Genomic DNA, 12,589 nt, shown 5'->3' with positions numbered 1-12,589 from the left:
GCCATGAGGAACGTGAAGAGGGGAGAGGTTGGTATGAAGGTGGGGAAAATAGGTCCAACACAGAGAGAAGGTTTTGCTTGGAAGAACGATGAGGTCAGCTCTGAAGATACTTTGAGGGACATAAATTGTGACAAGGAATATTGGAATAGCCAAAAATTCATGGGTCTTTCTCACATAGATCCATTCATGGGCACGGAAAGAGAAAACATCAAGATAAGTGTTTTCTAATGCTAGTAATTGCTTTCATTAAGCAATTATGTGCTTGCCTGAACCTTGAGCGCACGCTGTTATTTGCATAAAATGTTTACCACATGTATTTGGTCCAAAGAAAAGAAAGCTGGTAAAATTGAGTTAGGTCCTCCAATATTCCATTATAAGGCGTTCATACTCTGGAAAACACAAATGTGGAGGATATTTTGTCAAATATAAAAATAAATTTTACTTTAGACTCAAACTCCCTGTGTTCTTATATTGTTATTTACATTATGTTTATTTGTATATATTTATATATTATTGTATATATTTTATTTATATTATTATATATATTTTTCTTATATTACTCCAAATTCTTCCATACCTGTATGAAAGCAGCTGCCTAGGTTTGGAGAGCATATCCAGCTAGTCATTACCTGAAGAATATTAAGACAGTTTATGTGGAGGTCATTCTGATTTAATCATGCCAACTTGTATTCTATAGAGAACTGTTTAAAAATAAATTGGAAATTTTAGCAATCCAAAAGCTATGTGAACAGAAACCTTTGCATTTCTATTGGCTTGATCCAGAACTCATGGCCCAACCATTCATTAGCAACTGAGAGATACAATTTTTGTTAAAATGGCCCTGAACTGATAAATTAGTCTTCCTATATTAAAATGGAACTTGATGCCATATCAAGGAAGCCTAAAATATTTCCTAAGTTAGATAATTTAGCACAGGGTAACCAAGTCCTGACTTCTTTGTTGCATTATTTCAATGCTGGCCAACCACTTAACTTCCTGGTTTTCTTATTCTGCCTCTCAGATTCAGATTGGAACCACGATAATGTTTAAAGCCATCATAAAGGTAACACCACACCTTTGAGGAGTTTTGCTTAATAAAGAGTTCACTGAGTAGGTCTCTATTCTTTGCTACTTTCTCCAAGCTTCCGAACCTCTCTCACAGTTTGGTAGTCCGCCACATTGTAAACCTTTCCAAGGGAAAAGTCTAAAAATCCACATATCCCTTCTTTGTGCTAGATGCATTTTCCACTAATCAGATGCACTTGTATGAAATGATTGCGAGGAAAGGCCAGGGCACCAGGGGTGGAGCGGCAGAGACGGAGAGTGTCTGAGATTGTCAGCAGCTGTGACAGTTTTCTCGTCATGGAACCAAGCGTGGTTCTGGGCTCAGCAAAAGAAAAAGCCTGATTTCAGTAAAAGTCCTGTGGTTCTGGTGTGGTCAGGAGCCATCCTGCAGTGTGATGATTGAAATCATTACTGTAAACTCAGCCTAGAATCTAGTCCCTCAGCCCTTCCAAAAGTTCTGTTACATTTCTAACATTTTTTAATATTCCCTGCTGCTCAGACTAACCGGAGTAGATTCTGTCATCTGCAACCAAGTTTATACGTTGGAGTAGAGAATTATAACTTAAAAGTAGTTCATTTCATGGCTATTATTTCATTTTCCAGGAAAAAGACATATTGAAGACTCCTCCTCTCATTGGATAACATTTCTCTGTGGATAAACAAGACGGCTTGACTGTTGCTGTGTATCCAGGACTGCATTTAAGTGTCAGGAAGTGTTAAAATAATCAGACAACTCGTTCTCCTCATGCAGCATATACATCTCTGAAATAATTTTAAGTAATGAAATATTTTAAAGTAAGCTGGGTTGTTGTATGAATGAAACTGGCACCCTTCTCCCTGCTGTAACAGGCGAATCTAGCAAGCGAGCTGTGGAGGCGTGAAGTCAGTACAATAAAATCCACGCTGGCCTGTGGAGCAGTTGTGCAGGCCTCATAAGCCTGGGTCTAAGCCCCTCGCCTGGTGACTGAAGACACCAGCAGGATGAATCAGCCACAGGAAGAGATAATGGGTACCCTACTCCTGCATTTCCCAGCTGCATTCCTTAGAGATTGAGGGAAAAAGTGACGACTCTGGTCCTTGCCTCCCTCCACACTTAAATGACACCAACATTACAAGCCTTGTTGGATGTTTAGCCAAAAAGCTCTTGTTATCCTTGAAGTAGATGACTATTAAGGTGTAAGCCCTTTCCTGCACGGACAATGCTTTGTTAAAAGGTATATAAACTGCATTCAGTCTGCAGACCTCGGAGCAGTACCTCAGAATACTCTGTTGGACTGTTCCCTGGGATTTGAATTCCTCACTTTGATTATCGAATAAACTCCTTCAGTTAATCTTTACCTAGACTCTTTATTTCAGACAACAGTTGCAAATTAGAAAATTGGAATAAAGTGTCATTTGTTGATATTGCCCCTTGAAAGAGACAGAGACACTTTTATCACCTAGCTTTTCATATTCTTACTTTGTAAAACATCCTCTAAAATTTTCGTTCCTTACTAAACCTCTGAACAAAATGGTTCAATGGACGATTCATAGAGAAGTTGAAGAAAGAGTTGTCTGTCATGTAATCAGAAAAATGAAAAGATGGATGAGGATACCTATTTCTATTTTTAAAAATCTGAACCCACTTGGGAGGACCTCTGTAAGGCTGCCAGCTCAGCTGGGCTAGGGCGCTGGGGTTTCTTGCCGAGAGACCGGAGAAGTGACCCGGAGACTGCGAAAGAGACATGTAGGTTTATTGGGTCCTACTTATGGGAGAGTGTCCAGTGGCAGCCGGCTGGACAGAAGTGTGCACCCGCAAGCACCCCCCAAGAGGAGCTTGCTTAAGTAAGCAGAGGATCAAAGGCTGCATGCTTGCCGGAGGGCTGTCCTAGGTATGACCAGCGTTCCCAGGAACAGTAGCTCACATGGAGGGGCTTTGTGTCACTGTAACACGCAATGTTCTTCTCTCGGGATAAGGGAGGATCCGGGCTGGCCAGGCTCAGATTGTTAGGAATCCTGGTAGCTGGGCTGCCTGCCCAGAAGGGAGCCAGAAGGACACATGGTTGCAATGGGCCTGGGGTTTCTGCTGAGCAAGAAAGGCCCAGGCCCAACAACCAAAGGAGAGAGAGTCCAGCCTTCACCATTAGATGAAAAATTTGGTGGGCATATGAATTGTATTTAAAGAACTCATTCATAGAATCCTAAAATTTATGGAAATAAGAAATCTATATAATCTAGTTCAACACCCTAATTTACAGGTAATTGATTCACCTACATTGTAAGGAGGGGTTAAAATATATATTTATGGAATTACTCATGTCTGTGTCTTTGCCACTCCCCAAACACGTGTGGGCAAGTGCTACTCTCAACCAAACCGTCACACTTCCCACTTTTCTACATCCTGTAAGCACACCCCCAGGTGCATATGTGTATGTGTATATATAGAACTTCGAAAATACATTTTATATTTTTCTTTCTATGGCATCTATCACATTAGACAATGAGGGGTTTCTAAAACCATTAACGTTTGCCTCTGGAACAATAACATAAATCTGTATATTTATATGTACGTACAAATATAGTTGTAGTGGGTGTAATGAGATGAAATAAGACTTAAGGGTCTTTTAGTTGGAGTTAACCTCTATCCAGTGATGATTTACGGGGATACAGAGAATAGAATGCCATGTAGACGTTAATTACACAGTCCAAGTGAGCAGCAAGGTTAAGATACATATATAGGAATCTAGTCTCTCAGCTGCAAAGCACAGAACTCCACTCGTCCCTCCTCCTCAATACAAGATTATCTTGGGAGAACAGGAAGAGAACTCACAGAAATACAGCAAAAGTACATAAACAATTGCCATACAGCACCAGGGAAGACACAAAAAGTCCTCAGTGAGTCAGACTTCAAGTTTATAGTCTTGTTTTTTGTTCAGTCTGCATGTCAACGGTTTTTCTATTTTTGTTAAACATAAGTGAAGGGAAAGAAGGCTTTATTAGAGGTTTGTTGACTAGCTGCTGCCTCTGATCTGCCTTAAATGGCGCAGTGAGATCTTCAGCCGTCAGGTCCTGCGGGCCTGGGAAGTTATTCTTAGATTTGCGGCAGCTATTCTCCAGAACTCTCACAAATACATATTTCGAACTAAGTGTATTTGCTTTCTCTATCAACAGAATGCTGATCTTTTCCCAGAAATAATACAGAATTTCAGAGACTGTACATATATTTTCTTTGTAGAACAAGATAGTCAATGAAGCAGTCACTGTGAAACCTCATGAGAACAATTAAATCTCTGCAATTAAGTTGATGACTAAATTTGGCGGTAGAAAAATGTTAATGACAGACTTTCTGTAGCCCTTTCTGGAGCGGCTCACTTTCTTTTTTCCCCCAATTCCTTTAATCAAAATGAATAGGCACAAATGATTAAAAATATCTTACCAGTGCCTAGAACTAGGAGTTTGGCAGATACAGCTAGAAGGAGCTGGAAAACATGTTCTTAGAGGGTCAGTCAAAGTTTCAAGTTCCCTTTTTTCTCTGTAAAAATGTTTTAAAACAACCAAAAGGTATTCCCATGAAGATTTTTTTAAAACAATCAGCCTGAATGAAAAAAACACGTTATACTCCATGGTTTCTCGCTAATCCATTTTGGTTAGATTTTTACAGTATATTATACGGAAAAGTTAAACAAATTATTTGTGCTCAGTGACCTTGAACTCTAAAAATGCAGGTTGAAAGTGACTAGGAGAGGCAGGAAGCAGCACTGATAAATGAGTCCAAGTATAGCTGTGGGCTTTTGCGGTTGAGTGAACTTCGAAACTGTTTTTGATATGATAGAACTAAGTTGCCCACATAAAAGTTCATCCAAAATAGTTGTCTTCCTGGTACTGCATAAGGAACAACTAACGATGCAAATGTATCATAATTCATTTGTTCATTTAATAAAAATTTGAGTACCTACAATGTGCCAAGGGCTCTGGTGGGTCCTGGAGCTACAGAGCTAATGCTCTACCTTTAAGAAATACAGTATATTAAGGAGTCGGATGCATATTTTAAAATATTTATGTGAGTACTATGATAGAAATGTGCACAGAGGAGTCTGAGAACTTGAAGGAGGGACACCTCTTCTAGTAGGAGGGTCCTAGGCCAAGCAAGTCTTTCTGGAAGATTTGACTCCTTGACTGTACTTGAAAAATGTACCTGGACCAGCCCGAATAGAAGATCAACAAGAACACTCAGGGCTGCAGAGGGAACAAAAGCATGGAAGTGAGAAATCCTCTAGCTGACATGTTGCTTGGTTTAGGTATATTTACACAGAGATGGGGCTCTATTGTTAGAAAATATTTGATACTGTAGGTTTAAATTTACTTCGAGAAACACAGGAGCAAACTGTAAATAGAAGGTGTGATAGTAGCTGTTTGTCAATTCAAAACCACTATGTGGCTGAGTTGCTTTTCTTAGGAACAAGGTGTGGTCTTCAGAGTGTTTGGTTCTATCAAGAAGTTCTGGGGATTTTTTGGACTCTCCCCCAAGCAAATTCTCCTTTGGAATGGACTTTCTATGGTTGGTCTACATTTTCCCCTGGAATAGTTGAAGTCTGCACACTCTCCACAAAAGCTGGGTTTCTCAACCTCAGCACTGTAGACATTTTAGACTCTGCTGGGGTGGGGAGCCGTCCTGTGCATTAGAGGGTGTTTGGAAACCTCCCTGCCTTACTCACTAGATGCCAGTGGAAGCTCCCCATCCGCCTACAGGTGTGATGATCAAAACATCTCCAGACACTGTCAAATATCCTCTGGGGGACAAAATCACTGCTGGTTGAAAACCACTGCTCTAACAGAAGCTGCTGCAGCTCAGTTTCACTGCAGCAGTTTGTATGGGGCTCAAACGTTCTGCTTTTACTAATAATATAACATTAAAAGATTACTGGGTGACCTGTGCAGCGGGCATCCAGCCACCAAATCCAGCCAAACCACTCATAATAAAACCCAAAAGTATACCAGATAGCCATGCGTTAGGATAGGTCCTATATTGGTACCAGTATCATTAGCCCTGCTGGTGACTGTGTCATTCCTTCCCTGAGCACACAGCCAGGCCCAGCTCCTCCGTGACCTATGAGAAAACTGGAATGAATAAATCTTCTCCCTTGAAGTGATGCACCACTCTAACCCATGGTTCTCAATCTCAGGGGCCCTTTGGAACCTTCTGAGGAGATTTAAATAATACTGAACGTTTGATTGCTCTGCAATGTTCTGGTTTAATTTAAACAATACTGATACCTCAGTTATACGCAGAGGCTCGGATTTAATTAGTCAGGGGTGAGGCCTAGGTATTGGAGGTTTTATGAGCACCCATGAGATTCTGATGTGCTGCCAAGGTTGAGAAGCACAGCTCTCTTTGCCTTACCTCGGGCTACGAATCTTTATTTAATTTCCATTTTGTGTACGGATGTTGGGAGGTGGTTAAATCTTACTTCAGTTATACATACATGTGTATGTATATAATTAGTCTTTATAAAGGTCATATATTTAGTGTCTGCTTTAGATCCAGGAACTTAGTCTTTGGAACTAGGAATTAAGTCTCTAACCCACTATTTCCCAAACTTGTCTGCACATTGGAATGGCCTGATTTTTGATTTTTAAAGCCCAGGGCACACCTCAGACCAATGAAATCCCAACCTCTGGGGGTGCCACACCCCATTGGGAATTTGTCAAGTTCTCCAGGTGATTCCAACAGACATGTTTAGAAACCACTGCATTAGCCAGATCTGTAAAGGGATCTTGTTGTCTGAGCCTAGTAGATATAGATTATTGGTTCTCATCTTTAGCTGCACATGAGGATGACCTGGGGAGCTTTTAAAACTTCTGAAGCCCAAGTTGCACCCCAAGTCTATTAAGTCAAAATTGCTTGGGATAGGAGCCAGTCACCAGGAGTCTTTAAAGTTCCTTAGTGATTCCAGCATGCAGTCAAGCAGTGGTTCTTAGATGTCAGCACACATCAGAATCATCTGCAGGGGTCAATAAAACACAGATTGCTGGGCTCCATCCCCGAAGTTTCTAAGTCAGTAGGTCTGTGTTGGGGCTCAAGAATTTGCACTTCTAACAAGTTCTAAGCTCATACTTATGTTGCTGGTCCAAGGACAACACACTGAAATTGAAAACTCTGGTTTAGAAAATCAGCTTAATACATGAAAGAAGAGAAGTGACACATGGAGAATTAAGTTGAACTTCCAGGAATTTTTTCAATACTCTTTTACCTGTTGTTGAATTGTTTTAGTGGGTGTGATATTATTGTTTCAACTTTCCATGAGCATGCTAATTATAACTATGTCAATGTTTTCTTCTGTTTCCTATATTAACTCTACGCAGATTAGTTTTTCACTTTTTATATCTCTGTGCTTTTTTCTCTCATACGTGTAGATGAGATGTAGATCAACAAGTATGGAATCTAAATTCGTTTCATTATCCCAAATGAGAGTACCTATGTACCTGGCAGTAAACACAATATCTGATGATGGAACCCTGATTGCAAAAGTTGTGGCTCCACAGAGAGGAAAATGAGCACCTGTAACAGAGCAGGCTTTCTTCCCAGGTGTGCAGGTTGTATGTCCACCAAGCACTGACGTACAGACCCCTCACAGCAGCTCTAAGCTACGTAGAATCCTTGCCCCGTTTCTCTGGCTCCAGGATTCATGATGGGACTCTCAGGTGTCTGCCCTCCTACTTTAGAGAGTCATAGGTACAGCTTTAGCCAGAGGATGAATGCCCGAGTCAACCACTCAGAAAGCTCTGAAGGAAGGCACTGGCATTGCCATTCTACAGCCAATCATTTCCTTGTTTCTCTAACAGTCTGCACCTTCCACCATCCCCCTCAAAAAAAGAAAGAGAAAAACTAAACAATTTACTCAGAAACAAATCAGAGAATTGGGGAGATGATCAAACAAATTGTACAAATGTAGACTTCACAATTAAAAAACAACGAGAGAGAGAGAGAGAGAGAGAAGGAAGATGGAGGCAGTAGTGGTCATCCTCTCTCTCCTGGGCTGTTGCGTGCTCACCTTCCTCTCAGTGCACTTCATAATTACATTGTGTGATTTAGGATGTGATTGTATTAATGCCAGACCATGTTCCTCAAAATTAAACAAGAGAGTAATTCCAGAGTTTACTGGCCATACCACTGTCACTGCATTAATGCTCACTTCATTGCACTCGTTCATCTTCCTTCTCAACTTGCCTGTTGTCACGTGGAATATATATATCAGTTCATTATGGTGCCAGGTGATAAAATGGGACCATTTGATCCAACAGAAATACACAATAGAAGGGAGCTGAAGTCACACAGGAAAGAAGCCACGATCATGCTTGGTTTCCACTTGCTCTGTTTCTTCATGTATCTTTATAGTATGATTTTAGCTTTGATAAATGACTGAAGCTGGAGAAGCTGTGGTTGAAATCAACCTTCACTACAGTGCACAGTTGAGAGCTGGAGACTGCTTACATCATCCTTAGAATTGTGACCTTAGCAGTATATTTTTTCCTCTTTGAACAAAAACTATTTGTACCATAGAAAGTATTTAAAAAACAAACAACAACAACAAAAAGTTCCCAGCCATACTAATGAAGAGAGGATTATACAGGCCATGCACGTGAAAGGGCGGGACTCTGGGAGATCATCTTGGAATTCTGCCTACAATACAGGCTCAATTTTTGCATATATATCCTATTGGTCCTGTTTCTCTTAGAACCCTGCCTAATACAGAACGCTGACTAATATATGGAGGAACCCTAGCACATTATGTTAAACCAAATAAGCCAGCCACAAAATGACAAATACTGTATGATTTCAAGTACATGAGGCATTTAGAGTATTCGAATTTATATAAACATAAAATGGAATGGTGGTTGCCAGGACCTCAGGGGAGAGAGAAACAGGGAGTTGTCAAATGGGTGTAGAGTCTCAGTTTTGCAAGATGAAAAAGTTCTGGAGATTGGTTGTTCAACAGTGTGAACATACTTGCCACTGCAGAACTGTACACTTAGAAATGGTTAAGATGGCAAATGTTTTGTTATGTGTTTTTTTACCCAATTGAAGCAAAATGAAACAAAGCAAAAACAACAAGTTGTTAATACTTGCGTGGTTCTATTGTTTCCAAAAGAAACTAGAGTTAAAATCGAAAATGTCTGCTATGGCTTCAATGACAAAAAGAAGAGACATAAGTCAGAATGGACACCCAAACTGAATTTGAATCAACAATTTCCAGCTGGTATTAAAAACAGCAACAAATAAACAAATAGACAAAAAGCCAAACGAATGGGATATTCTCCTCTACACAGTGCGCAAAGATGCATGAAACGTAAGGGTGAGGACTAATGGATCTCCTCTATTCTCTGTAGCAAGTTCTTTATGGGACTTGAATCCATTTAAACCAACACAGGATAAGTGAGACAACTGAAGTGTGTTCAGGAAGAAACATCATAAGAACTCAAAATGTGTATTACAGGAACATTAAACAAATGTAGAGGTTAAAAGCTTACGTATAAAAGTTAAGAGAATCCAGATTTCTTGATGTACAGACTAGAGAGCTAGGGAAAAGTTACCAGGTTATTTAAAGGAGGAAATTTGCCAACAATTCTCGTTTCCTTAGAACAGAGAACTGAAGGCACGAACTTCAGTTCACTGAGAGACCGTCCGGGGAGTGCGAGCAACTAAACCCTGACAAAGAGAACAGGAGACTGTCTAGATTGACTATGGAACAAATAAGCTTATACCCCAAACTTAGTAGTTTAAAACCACACACATTTGCTATGTATTATCTCATTGTTTCTGTGGGTTTGGAGTCTGAGTGTGGTTTAGCTGGGTCCTTCCCTCAGAGTCTCACAAGACTTACATCAGTGTCCTGGCTGGAGGTACAATCTCGTGTTATCTCGGAGTCCTCTTCCCAGCTCACTGGTTGTTGGCAGAATCCATACCTTGCAGCTGTGAGGACTGAGTCCCGCTGCCTGCCACATGGCCTCTCCACGCTATGGCGGTTTGCTTTTTCAAGGCAAACAGGAGAGAATCTGCTGCTGCTTCTTGTTTCTTACCTCTAAACCCTCTTTGAAAAGGCTCACCTGATTAGTTCAGACCCACCCAGGATAATCCCCCTTTTGATTAATTCAAATCAACTGATTAAAGACCCTGATCACACCTGTAAAGTCACTTCACTTTTGCCACATAATGTAACAGAATCATGGGAGTAATACCCCATGTTATTCACAGAACTCACCCACACTAATGGGGAGAGGATTTACAGGGCATGCACATGAAAGGGCAGTATTCTTAGAGACCATCTTGGAATTCTGCCTACCATACAATCTCAATTTTTGCATATCTGACCACAAACTGTATCACTTTCTACTTAATTACTGAGTCTCACCCTAAATATGGGCTACTTGAAAGTCCCATCTGTTTCTACCAAAAATACTTACTGAACGTTTTCTCAAGAGGAAGGCTTGTGGGTAGGCGGGCCCCACAGGGAGGTAGAATAGTCAGGACCTAGGCAGTATGGGTGAAGGGGCGCCACATAACCACACCTGCTTAAAAATGGCTTCCCAGGCTTGTCATAAAACCTGACATCAGCTTCAATAGAGTCACTCTGTGGGATTTATTTCCAGAAATATACCCAGGAAATAGTCAACAGGTCAACAAGGTGGCTAGGATGGGTCTGAGGAGGGTGATTAGTTCAATTCTGATGATGCTCTTTTACGGGAACACCTGAGTACTTCTGGATCGACAGTACAAGTATCCATACGTGTGTGTCTCCTTAAGTAATATTGGTTCAAGAATCATACGTAAAATTCTATGTTGACTTCAAAGCCAAAGTATCACTAAAATCTTCCCTTTGCCTAATGATCTACTACACTGTTGGGATTGTTTTCCTTCATGTTATCCCCATATTTCCTAGTTACCAATGCAGACTAAAATGATGGGAATTGTACATTCCCTTTAGGAGCCTGTCTTTTTGTTTCAAATATATCAGTGGAGTTATGTTACATTTTCTTTTCCCCAAGGGGAAATTCTTTAACTTTGTAGAATAAATAAGGTGTCTTTATTCATAAATCTCATAACTTCATCATTTGTCATATTGCTTCAACTCAGCTATATTCTTTTCCCCCCTCTCGTAAGGAACATTGTGTGATATTGACTAAAACATGACGTTTATTAATTTTTCATATTTCTATATTTGTATGCCAAAGGAACACAGCAAGATTCAGAGCACACATGACATTGTCTTCAGGAAAGAAAAGTCGCCTGTTTACATAAGCTACTACTTCCAAGATATGTAACACGGTCCAATAAATTGTTCGTTCAACGTCCACACTGATTGTGCATGAGTCATACATGCTATTTAAGGAAAGTGACCACGTTGTATAGATTTTTCTTAGTGTCTGTTAAAGTAATAACACAGGAAGCATGTTATTATAACATACAGGGATCATAAATACTAACCTGAGAGCATTTTTATTACCAGCTTCTATCAAAGGCAATCTGGCACTCTTTTATACATAAGATTCTCCCATTAGTAAGCAGTCTTACATTACAGACATCAAATATTTGTAAGCATTTTAACTTGGCTAGGCTACTGCAGCTGTGTCACATTTGTTTTTCCTTATTTTAATATGGGCTTATTTAGATGAAATTGGAATTGCCTTCCTCTCCTCTAGATGACAGATCTGGTTTAGTGCCAGGCCACTTAGTGAGGTCTGTCAAACAACGCTTTATTATGTACAGTGGCATAATTCGAAAATCACAAGACTGCTAACTCAGAACACATGTTAATAAGCCCAGTTAGTTCAAAGTCTAGCCTTTTACAGGTGATCTTTATATTCCATTTTTAAAAAGTGTTTATTGCCTCTGCTACAAACAGCTCATCTGATCATCTCTGAACTATTTTAACACTTTTTTTCACATTTTTATGAGAATACACAGCTCTATATTACTACTAAACAAACTAACTAAAAAGAAGAAGAAGAAGAAACCAAACTTTTAGATAAACTTTGTGTTGCATTGACTTGCATTTGGGAAATGTATTAACTGAATTAGGGAGCGAAATTTCCGTAACTGTGACAGCCCCTCATTTCTCTATCACTGCATCCCCCACCCAGCCTTGGGCTGCTCTGGTATCTTTCAGTGACGTGGGGCCTCTTTGAGATCCTGGTAAGCTGGTAGCCCCTGCCACCCAATGTGTTTCCAGTGGTATCAGAAGACACCGGTACAAGGGGGTCTGCCATAGGTGCCCTTTCTCAGTCTCCTCTCAACAGGCAAAAGGTGAGACTGGCTCAGAAAGTGTAACCAAATCCTCAGACTACACACCCAGGGTTAGTGATTAATATGGGTTTTATGCAATACTTTCTTGTCATAATTAATATGAAAGCCTCATTCTTCTGCTGGGTACCAACATGCCTTCAACTCTGAATAATCCAGTAACAACTTCCTTGCACATCTATTTACAGCAGGAGCGATCTTCACTGCCCTGAAGACCTCAGGGGGAAAAAGAAATCCTGCTCTCTA

General features: G+C 40.3%; 1 pseudogene; it reads left to right on the top strand.

Annotated features, from left to right (window-relative positions):
- Positions 1-8,046: 8,046 nt before the first annotated feature.
- On the top strand, positions 8,047-8,468 carry LOC103555864 (protein cornichon homolog 4 pseudogene; annotated as a pseudogene).
- Positions 8,469-12,589: the final 4,121 nt, after the last annotated feature.

Source organism: Equus przewalskii, chromosome 15 (assembly GCF_037783145.1).
Source record: "Equus przewalskii isolate Varuska chromosome 15, EquPr2, whole genome shotgun sequence".
NCBI lineage: Eukaryota > Metazoa > Chordata > Mammalia > Perissodactyla > Equidae > Equus > Equus przewalskii.
The sequence above is the reverse complement of the archived record's forward strand: the minus strand, read 5'-3'. Positions and strand labels throughout refer to the sequence as shown.